Source organism: Diorhabda sublineata, chromosome 9, assembly GCF_026230105.1.
Source record: "Diorhabda sublineata isolate icDioSubl1.1 chromosome 9, icDioSubl1.1, whole genome shotgun sequence".
NCBI classification, from domain to species: domain Eukaryota; kingdom Metazoa; phylum Arthropoda; class Insecta; order Coleoptera; family Chrysomelidae; genus Diorhabda; species Diorhabda sublineata.
In genome coordinates, this window is record NC_079482.1 from 23,959,858 (window position 1) to 23,972,146 (window position 12,289).

Genomic DNA, 12,289 nt, shown 5'->3' on the forward strand with positions numbered 1-12,289 from the left:
GCACTACCATAACATATACATTCAGAACTGGGATTCGGTTCACAAACCAGGCGGATAAAGGTAAATAAATAGAGAAGTTCACTTCTATTTATCTTTAAAAAAATCAGAATTACGAGCAGAACAGTATACAACTTAATTTAAATAAAGTTTTTCTCAAAATATATTCGAAAAATATGAATATTACATTAAATGTTGATTAATTATCGAATTTTGTGACATTTTCTGTCTCTACATAATAAGCATATACTTAAGCCTGGTTGGAGCATACTAAAAGGATGTAGGATAATAGGTATGGAGAGAGGATCATTGATGAAAGAGGAGAAGGTAAAAGAAAAAGAGGTAGACCTAAAAAAAGTTAGATATAGTGTGGAAAGAGAGAAATTAATTTGAGTACAAATATCCAGAATCGCCACCTGTGAAGATTGATGATGAAGTCATGGTCATCCTCCAAAATCAACAATTAAGGTACTCCCAGAAACGTAAGGCAATGAAGCTCCATCCCGCAAAAATTGACAGTTGTTCGCGAATGTTGGATCGTTAGCTATTTGCCCACATAAATCCTCGAGCAATTCCAGATAACTTGTCCTCGTCAAGTGACTCTCAAAAAAGTACGGACCCACAAGACCTACCACATGGATACCTGCTCATACACACAACCCAGGCAGGTTTAATTCTTCTTCAGTGAAGACGTGAGGATCCTGATCGTTCTAGTACATGCAGTTCTGCCGATTAATTGTACCGTTTAGATTGAAGGTTGCTCCATCCGATCACAAAATGGAATGCTGGAACTGCGGATCATCATCACTGCATCCGAGGTATCACTCAAATCTGCGATCGAAATAATCGCCAAGTGCGTGAAAAGGATGCGGACGGTAAACTACGGGGCCGTTCTTAGGAATTTCTGAACGTCCAGCGTTGCCAGACTTATGTGCGTTGACGGACCTATGCCGATTTTTCGAGAACGTTTCGACCTCTGTATATCGCCCAGGAGTCAATGTTTTTGTTTTTATTTTTATTAGAATTAAAAAAAAAACGTTCAATCTAGTAAGGAATACTTTTGTTCGAAAATAACCAGGTATACTCTGGATGATGTTTTGGGTAATACAGTTGAAGTCCTACACCAAAATATAGAAAAGATCTGGGTTCTCTAGAAGAATGGTGGTGGTTTATCTCTTTTTTCTTTTTGGAAAAGGATTCGTAATCGTCTATTTCCTAGTACTCTAAAAACAATCTGTATTTTATATAAAACTCACAACTGAACAGTTACTGCTGAAGATCAATTATAGGAAACGTGGTCAAAAAATATAAGTTTATTCATTCTATTTTATTGTTAGGTAAATGATTATTATAGATATTATTTTTATACGTGCAGAACAAGTTCAACATACGTGTTGAATTATAAAACTGATCCGAAATTTTAGGTTAATGTCATGAGCCAATATCCAGATTAAATTTTTCTTTCTCGATACTTACAAACAGCCATTACGTTTTATCGTCGGGGCCATATCCATGAACTAAAGGTTACTTGCATGTTTATATCCTAAAAAAGAGAGGTTGTGTAGTGCCCCAAGGCGCTATACGGAATCACGTTTTGGAAATTACTTTTAGTGGTAATGCACTCACGTTATATAAACTTCCCGTTTTTATTGAATGAATAAAATTGGAAAAATCAAATATATATATAATTCCCATTTAGGACTCCAATAAAAATGTACTTCTTTGAAATACAAAGCTACTATGTGGTAGCTAGATGCGTAAAAAACGAAATTTTATTTTATTTTTTTTTTTTTTCATTACATTTATTGGTATTTTTAGTACATATATAAGAAGTAACTGGCCCAACAAGGAAATTTTTAAAATCTTTCTTATTATTCAATGTGATCTCCTAGCCATTAACTGCCGACATCCCTTCTTCATTGTTGGGAATCTTTGATCATTTTTTCAAGTCTGGAAATTGAAAATAATCCGTGGGGGTTAAATCTGGTGAATAGGGTACATGAAGAAGCAATTCAAACTTTAATTCATCAATTTTGGCCGTTGTAATAACGGATATTTGAGCTGGTGCATTATCTTGATGAAACAACACTTTCTTATTAGCCAAATGCAACCTTTTTTTATTTGTTTCTTCGCTCAAACGTTGAAAAATTTCGCAAAATACTTGCCGTTAATAATTTTTCCTTTCTCCTTGCCTACAGATGGACAGTTCTCTGAAGCTGGTTCTCCATTTTCAGTCTATTGTTTTGATAACTCTTTCGCTTAAGGTTTCATCGATGGTTATGAAAGGGTGTAAAAATTCGGCTTTATTTCTGTTGTTTGTGTGCAAACGTTGCACCCATCTTGCGCACAGCTTTCTCATGTCCAAATTTTCAATTTATATGCGATGTAGCGCACTTTTGGAAATAAGTTGACGATAATGCAATACCGCTTTGTGGATTTTTTCAACATTTCTGGAATCATCACTTCATTTGGTCGACCACTACGATGATCGTACGGCTTCGTTTAAACTCCTACTCAAAATCTAGTTAACCTTTGATATTGGTTGGGAAAATGCCTTTCAAATAAAGTATCATATAACGATGCCTAATTTTTTCCATGTTTACAAATTCACGGAAAACGTTCATTATTTATGGTTGACTTAAAACTTGAAATTAATGCTGTATAGAGTGTGTAGTGCAGTGGTATTTTTCATGCAACTACCTCTAGGTCTGGCCAGGTTCCTCAGACGTCACAATGGTAGAAATAATTCAAATTTTATACTGATAGTACCTTACATCTATTAGGTCGATAGTGTTCGATAACTGTTGAAAATATACCAAAAGTACACATTCAGAAATAGAAAATTACAGATAATTTTTCTCTTGTATACTTCTGTTCACTGAAAAAGATTACAGTTACATTTTGCCTGCGTAAATCAAAGCTCCTACCGAATGTCACTGTCCTTGTCAGTGACAGATAATTGAATAATTAACTTGAGTTCACTTGAAGTAAAAGTGTACTCAATTGAATTACCTTTACATCTCCACAAATTTTTCACAATAAATTCAGCAATTGATTGATTTTTGCAAAAATCTTCTAAGCTAACTAAGCTCGGAAGAGTTGATGAAATCATGGATGTCACAACTAAAAACTAGATTGTTTCCAATATAAAAAAAAATAGTAAATTTTGCAATAGAATACATTTACTACAGAAACAAGAAGTGGACAGTGTTCGTTTATATTCCGAACTGATGATTCTATGAAAATTAGTTTATTTTGATTTGCAGATCTTATTTAAACTTTCCTTCAGCTTAAAATTTAGACCATACAATAAATATCTTGCTGTTTTGCCGAAAATTTGGAAGACTCTGTATTCCTTTGGTTGTTTCTAATAGCTCTAAAAAAATCGAATTCTTTAGAATAGGAATCTAGAAATTGGAATCGATTCTTAAATCGATTATCCCTTCTGGTTCGCATAAGGTCTAAAATATGTTTGCGATTTTCCTTTTTCTTAAGAGAATAGTAGATGGACTTTATTATTTCAGTTCGTGTATCTTTTCGATCTACTACTGTGTACGTTTCATTTATCATTTAAAAATTCCTCGTCCGTGTTTTACGATAAATAATTCTGCAACGACTGACAATAAAATCCGCGACCCGACAATCGAAACGCATGTTTCGTTGTTTCACAAACACAAAATTTATGAACATATCAAGAGAAAAAAAATTACCTATAACCGAAAATTACATTATAATTTCACATCTCGTAAAAAAAGATCTCAGATAGGCGTACGATATATGTTTCCAGCATAATAACTCGCAGCAGGATACGGCAAAAGCAGCAAGAGTATAAATTTATTGTACCTAAGAATCGTTTCGAAATCTATACGATACGAAAATGATATTTTGCAAGGGCACGTTTCGTGATCCAGTTAGACCTGACGGTATTGTTATTCATGGACGGGTGGCAGCATAAAGTCTTACTGTTTCTGACTTTCTCGAGCAATAAGTTCCGTTTAAAATGTTCAGAGAGAAAGACAACAGGGTAAACTTTTCTCGGCGAACTCTCCGGAATAGAAATCAACCTAGAAATCAAAAATAAATAAGTACTTTAGATAGTTTTCAATAAATTGAGACTGTCTTTCTCATAAATATATTACGCTACTTTAACAAAATATCGATGCAAGGTAATTATGATATGATGAACAATAGGTAATCGCTGGGTACCAAATCTGGGTCGTTGTGGTAGCCGATGCGTGACCTGGTGCGTTATCAACAATAGATTTTGCGTAATTTTCTCTAGTGTTTTTCTTCAATTGCATCACGTAATTTGGTATACTTTTGCAGGATTTTTTGTACTAGTACCATGACCATAACATCACCTTTTCTCCATGTCATATGATACTGCAGATTTATTGTAGTGTCAACTCTTTTAAGCATCAGTATATAATCTTGTTGGTTTTAGATACTGATCTTACCTATTTCTTATATCAAGAACCGAATTAAATACTACAGCATTATAGATATATGCAAGGACTTCGATGAACCTAAGTGAGATTTGTTCAAAAGCAGTACTGCTACACATTGTTAATATTCATCCATCTACTATCTCCACATATGCAATTAACTTTTGGAAGCATGGTTTTCCTTTTGGATAAATTTCAGTGCGAGAATATCTAAAATATCTAAATTTTTCTCTGAATGGGACAGCAGGAATAAAGATTAGGATGAGGTCCTTATTTAACAAACATTTAGGTACTTCGTGGACATTTCATCACCGTCAAAAAATATCCTAATTGACGCTCAGAATGTACTTTTCACTGAAACATCGATAAATTGTCCAGTTTCTGGATACGACTTGTCTTCCTCAAGATTAAAGGTATAGGGAGGATTATGGTTCAGTGTTCTTCCCATGACTCGTCTTCTGTTTTTGAAAAACATTTTTAAATTATTGTATAATTCAATTCTGTTGGTTGGAAAGTTTAATATTGATACACTCGTCAATAAGTGCGGGATGTTAGAGCAATTTGTATTGGAAATAAAAAAAAATAGTGACGATTAAACTATTTTAAATAGTAGATTCAGATAATTCCTTCAAATAAACGTCATATTTTGGAATAGCATGACTGCGATAACATCTTGAAACGTCTGAATAACAATCTGATATTCTCCAAAATTGTCTACTTTCCTCACGGAAGTTTCTTGATCCGGATATCTTTTAGAGCTCTTATCTGTCACTCCAACGGCAGTTTGATGTACTTTTTTATGATGATCACGACAGAATTACCAAATTATCTTCATCTACATAATCTTCAACATTTCCATATGCTCTTATTAAATTTTTGAAAATGTGAACGCGCTTTCTTACATCACCCGAATTGTTGAATCAAATACGTTCGAAATCAACTTTTTATGTTCCTTTAGTATCAATAATATCACCAAATAGTCGAAATGATAATTTAGAAATCACACGGCTAACAAATACGAAGCTACAAATATTGATTTGGGACACTCCGTATAAATTTTATATTGTACAACATAATGTGGATTATATTAAATTGGAAATCGATTAATCGTTACAAAAATAATTAGTAATTACGAATTTTGCCGGACAGTTAAAAACCATTACGACCGATCAATAAATTGGGCGCGTACAATCTAGAACTTTTTAATTTTTTGCTTATCATCATTAATTAATTTTGAATAAAGTTTGTTTATGACAGAATAGTAATTATTTATGTCAATATTGTTGGTGCTGATTCCATAATACCGAACTACTTGAACTTTCTCGTTGCGACATAATAATATTATTTATATATAACTTTGTTTTTCTTAATTACAAATATTAGTTTTTGATTTGTGATAGAACCATAAAAAATTGAAAATTTTGAAGGATCTGAATGTTGATTCCAAAAAACTCATCTCAATAACTTTCAGACATTTCCAAATAAAAAGTACTTTATTGTAAATTTACGAATACTTATTTTTCCAAAAATATGGAAAAACAGCATTTGGACACAATTTCCCGTAAGTAATTATGGGTATCCGAAAGTGAATAGTATGTATGTACAAATTTGTACGAAATCCACGTTGGGCGAATCCGACTCGCACTTTTTTAGTCAATTTTTTTGCATCAAAATGACTAAATCAAACTTTCGAATTATCTTATTCGTGAAAATTATGACTGTCGTCATTGTCGTCGTAATTTTTATCAACTTTTTGAACCGTTTCACCTGTCCCGAGTTTGTGTACGCCTCCTGAGAATATTTCCACTGGAAAAAAGTTTATTCGCGGATGAAGGGTTGGCTTAATGAAGTGCCATTTGTCAAGAGGCCATCGTCAGCCACTCGAGCGTTTTACTGAATAATTGTCGAGCTGTTATTTTTTAAATAATGTCCAAAGTCGTGTAAAAGCGCTAAATTTTAATTTCCTCATTAATTCAACTGTTATATTAATATCTATTGGCTTAAATTACTAGATTTCTCTCACTGGATTTTAATTGTCGGAGGTTTCCTGTCTCGTAGTTTTCGTCTCTAAATTTAAATCGTCACTACAAACTCACATCAGTTATAGATTGATAGAAATTTGTTTTGGGTTGAAATTCTATTAAATATACAAAATTTGATTTTTAGAAATACGACGCTATATTCATCATCGTTCTCTATTTGATAATAACTATAAAAATTGTACGAAAGTTGCTACTTAAGTTTTGAAATAGACAAATGAAAACAAAAATTTATAATTGGACATGTTGTTTTTCAAAATATTCTCCATTAAGATAAAAACACTTTTGCATGTGATTGAATCAATTTCATTCCGATTGAGGTACTTCCTTACCATGTGATTTGACGCATCAAGCGCTTCTTCAGGTGCAGCAAAACGTTAATCTTGCAATTTGCCTCGAAGTGCTCCGAGCGCGAACAACTTTTGTTGGATTTGGTTCGTTTTGACTCCTATACAGTCAATTGTAGTTGAGTTTCAGTCTCATATGCATAGGTCTATGATTCTTCGCTTATAACGATCTGATAGACGTCTTTGAAGCAGCGCGATTGAATTTCTTTGAATGAATTTTTTGCGCCAGCTTCGTTTTGAGCGATTCTCAAATTGTGCGGTATCCAACGCGAACAAATATTTGTTCATGTTCATGGAATATTTAACGTATGAAATTTATACCTCAATCTGAGAGTATGTCACATGAATATCTTGCAATCGATGTTTTCTGGTACAACAGCTGAGTGTGGACGATATTTACGAAATTCACCCTGTAGCGAAGTACGACTAAGATTGAATTCGGAAAACAAATGAAACACGGTGGTTCAAGTTTATGCTTCATCTCCAAAAGTCCAAAAGTCGATCGGCACATTGCTGTTGGTTTAATCCACGTGGAAAGTCATACACTTGAAAATGTTCGCGATTGAATTTCTTTTTTTCACCAAGAAGTTCTGAATACATTCACTATTAAAAATGCCAATCTTTCTGATGGCAATGTCAGATATAGTAAACCTCGTATGAGCACTTCGATATTCTTGATTTTTTTACTCTCAACAGAGATTATTTCATTATAATATGGTTCTAGATTATACATTACACGTTCTTACATAATTCCAGTACATTGTCTTTTACTTGAAAGTTAATAATTCTGATATTTCATATTAAAATCCACCCGGTGTCAAAAATAAGCCCCAATCTATATCTACATAATAATAAACAGTATTTACGCACAGATTTAATTTTAATTCTATATTATTCGAGATAATCTAGCAAATAGAAATAATTCTTGAGTGGTTGAGTGGCAAATTTTCAGTTCGGTTATCTGAATGATTATTGCATTGATTAAATAAATTGAAATGTCTAATTTACTGGAATCGCCTGGCCCTGATATCCATGTCGGAAAACATAGACGATGATGTCCCAAGTTTTTGTAAAATGTCAAAAAGCATTCGTATGACAACGCGTTCTGAATACATTCACAATTAATAAATGTCAAACTTTATGATGACAATGTCAGATTTGACATATCCACATCAGTGCTGCCATATCTCAAAACTTAAGTAGCATTCTCTCTAGAAATTTTATCTTTCTTTTAGCGAAAATTAAATAAGAAAAATCGCAATTGAAAGGGAAGTTTCCAAAGCTATTAAGTTGAATCATAATCAGTATCTCATAGTTCATGTTGTATCTTTTAATAATTTCAGAATAAGGAAGTGAATTTTGTGTTTATATAAGATGTTGAAAAACAGTAAATGAGCATCATATTTTTTGCTTCCAATTTTGTATTAAACTGCTGAAATTATGAGTAAAAAAATCTATATTTCTTAAGAAAATTAAAAGCTCTAATATATAAATTACACCTGTCACGAAGAGTGCGAAAACACGCGCTAATGAATGTCGTAATGCGAAACTCATGTCCAATAAATATAAAATAAAAAAAATCCTGTAGCTGTTTGTCAGTTCGCCACACACAATCTGTTCCAAATTTAAAACTGGCCACCGACCAACTTACACCTACGATTTACATCGTTTCAAGAAATTCTAAACAATTCATTCAATATCTACTTAGAATTTTTGACTTATTAGCATTTCTAAATTATTCTTAAATATATTAAATTGCAACGAAATAAATAGATGTGTGTAAAACGCTGAAAATTGTTTTTTTTTTTTTAAAAAGATGCATTTTGAGAAAAAGCAAGATATAATAAATATGGGTTTTAGAATGCCATGAAATAAAAAGAAATTTTCAAAAACACGTATATAATTATTTTTAGAAAAATATACAAACTAATCTTCAAAATTAAATAAACTTTTTGCGCTTGGCGTCGAAGGGTTCCCAACAATCTTATCGATTCCAGAAAAAAATTATGGACTCGAGACATTTTTGCTTCTACCATTGAGTTCAACAAGTGATCTGATGAAATCAACAACTGAATTATCTTTTGAAATATTTCCACTTTGACGCTCTTTCCTGGACTTCTTCTGAAATTGCTCCGATCGATAGAATCACAGTAGATTCAGTAATTTTATCATTCTTGTTATCTAAATTATAAAATTGTGAAAACAAACTACTGTAGATACTTGATTGTACTATTATTGTCACACCCGTTACTTGGTGAAAGAGTTAAACTATAAACGATTGATCCGCATCATACTGATTTAGGCATTTTTAGTAGTCCCTTGATTTAATTGATTCTATTGAAAAAGTTATCGATACTTTTTTAAAACATTCTTAAGACGAATTAATGTGGAAAGTTTGTTGTAATATCAAATCGTTCATGTCTCATTTCACACTTATTTCGTTAAAATATTCTTTTAGGCATACGTACACAATACAAAAGTTTTCACGCATGAATGTAACGCTATTAGCCCCAACCCCCCAATAATCTTTTCGCCTCACTCAGAGTGCACTCACGTGTGGGAATAAAGTGACTGGAGTGTTGGTTATTATGAATCGTCGAACGCTTAAGAATACAGACCCTTTTCCCTGATAAAACCACCATTTTCTAATAAAGTATAAGGCACCCGTTGTCAAGGTAACAACCCGTCCATTATATGACACCTATGCGCGTGGAAACATTAACAGATTTTTGTTGATTCGTGTTATTTCTATTTTTACAGAAGATGAAACGACTGGAACTTTGAATAAGTAAAGAAGAGATAGAAAAAAAATGTGGATTTGCTATGTCATTTTTCACAATTTTCCATACATCTATCAGATATACGTGTATGTAGAAAACTCTTTATCATTGTTGTGGGTAGATAAGGAGAAATGTGTTAATGAAACAAATTATTCGCGAAAATACAAATAAAGAAACGGAATAAAAGTTACGTAAACATTATTCGGTCTCAGGGACCTAATCCAAATGAATTTCTCCGTTATTTGTGACAGTAACTGAAACTCCGGTTTTTCAATCATGTCCACAGTGTTTCGGCAATGAAAAGTATATTCTTCATCGATTATTTGGATAACTGGCTGATATTCTGATTATTTGGTAACAAATTTTGATAAAGAACCATAGAAAATACGATACGACAACGTCTTTAGAGATTATACCAGAGATAGCAAGTTTCAAAAGATATTTTTTTGATAGTAGAAAAGAAAACATTGGAAAAAAGGGTCTTATGTAATTTTTTTACGAAAACAGAAGCGATAAGTTCGTTTGACATGAAATAAACTAAATCACTAGAATTCCATATAGCTGAAAAACTCTCAAAAATCAGAATATAATTCATCACCGAGAAAAGCTAATTGATTTGAATAAAATGTAGAGAAAAACGTCAATGAATACAGATAAAAATGTTAAACAAGTTCACCGAAACTCGCCATCAACAATGAAGTTCAGTAAACGTCATTTCACGCCGAGAAAAACGACCGATTAGAGAGATGAGGAGATATATTTTTCCTCAAAGTAATCAAAAAGACACCACACCCCATTAAACGCTTTTAACTGCGAATGTCTCGGTTTTATGAATGGATTTTCTTGCGAGAAAATTAGAATAATTTTGGATTTGTAAAGTTGAAGATTAAACAAAAAAAAAATAAATTCAGATTTAGAATATCATATTATATTCTAATCATTGTATACCACTATAAATTTTCCTCCCTTCAACTTAATAAAGATAAATAGAAATTGTTTGAACAAAAGTTGAATTTAGATTTCATTAGGTTGCAAGTATTTTTGAATTTCTACAATCAAATGTATTATATATCATGGTTTGTCAAGAGTTTTATTTTTTTATGATCTTCGAATCTATTTTCGAAATATTGAGATATTTGTCCTATGTAAACAGCTTTTATTTTTTGGTGTTTCAAATTCTAGTTTAATGAAATAGTGTGATAATGTGGATCATTTCCTTTATGACTTATTCTAATACCAAATTTAGCGTGCTCGAGTTAAAGGAGCTAAGCAACAAAATACTTGCTAAAGTAGGGGCGGACAAACCCTTCTGTGGTATCTGTTAGAGAACATTAGAGAACCTTTAGATAGTGATAAAACCAGTTACTAGGATAATTTACAAGGGTTGGAACAGGCAAAGACTTTTCTGGAAAACTTTAACCAGCTGAACTATCAGCATAAGTAAAAGCATGGAGTCCTGTCTGGGTACTGTCGCTCTAATGAACACCTAAAGATGCTAGATCTCTATCCACATTTTCTCGACTTTTGGGGCACTACGGAATTCCCGTGCAATGAAAATAGATGACGAACGAACATCTCCGGCAGTTCCAGCCATCCCACATTCTCTTAGAGGAGTGGGACTAATAGATGAGCTGTAAACACTAGGATTCCATCATCGAGAAATAAAATAGATCCTTTAGGTATCGCTATATATATACACACAACTACATATATACATAAAATATCAAATTTATCGAAATTTCCTTGTTGATGACGTCCTTGTACATATGGTAAGTATGATACCAAGAGAACTTGATCAAAATTTAATCAGAGTACAAAACATATCAAGGACGTTTTCAAAAGTGATTAAAAAATATTGTGATTCACTGAGCTCCCTCGAAAAATAAAGGAAATTTGATTATTATGTTTTTTGAGGTATCCAGCCAGGTCTGCAAACTGCTCAGGAAGTGGACGGAGAGGAATCAGTACAGATGAACGAACTGAAGTCATTTATTTACAAGAGATGCTGAGAGTTTCACTTGAACATCTCATGTCGGTCAGTTTTGTTTCGATGCAATGCTTCTCCATGTTGCCACATTTTTTAGAATTTAAGCACTGGATTTTCTTGCCCAAACTTGCTACCAACAAAAATTTCGTATTAAAATGTTTTATAACCTGGATCAGCTTATTTACAGTCTTTGGGGAGAATGGGAAGCTCTTGATCAAATTGATTTAAGTATGGGGAGAAGATGTGGAGTTCGTAATAATTCTAGAGGAAGGACGTTTTAATAGTGGATCAAATAAAAAAAATCTAACCAAAAATTGTCCTCTCATAATTTGTTTTTAAATATATTTCTATGTTGATGTGTGTATTTAATGTCGTTTAATCCAACTATATGATTTTAAAATTAGTTTTTTCAAAATCAAATTCACAATAAATATAAAAAAAATTGATGACAAACGTTTCCAATTCTTATATATCCGTCCATTGTACGTTCATCTAATGCTTAATATCTACAGAATAAATCTAGTTCATCTGGGTACCCATGATACTGCGAAATAATCATTTTTTTTTTCATTTTCATTACATTTTCAGGCGGGATTCAGTTTGAAATCCGTCAAGCCATGCTTTTTGTTGCGTCCTGGCATTTTCCCGGCCGTCATACGAGGAAATAACAGAGTTTTCACGGAAATACATTTAC

At 32.6% G+C, this 12,289-nt stretch overlaps 1 protein-coding gene across 13 annotated transcripts in view; it reads left to right on the top strand.

Moving 5' to 3' along the window:
• Positions 1-12,289, top strand: part of LOC130448898 (protein muscleblind) — a 584,866-nt gene that overhangs the window by 454,589 nt on the left and 117,988 nt on the right. The window lies entirely within an intron of this gene.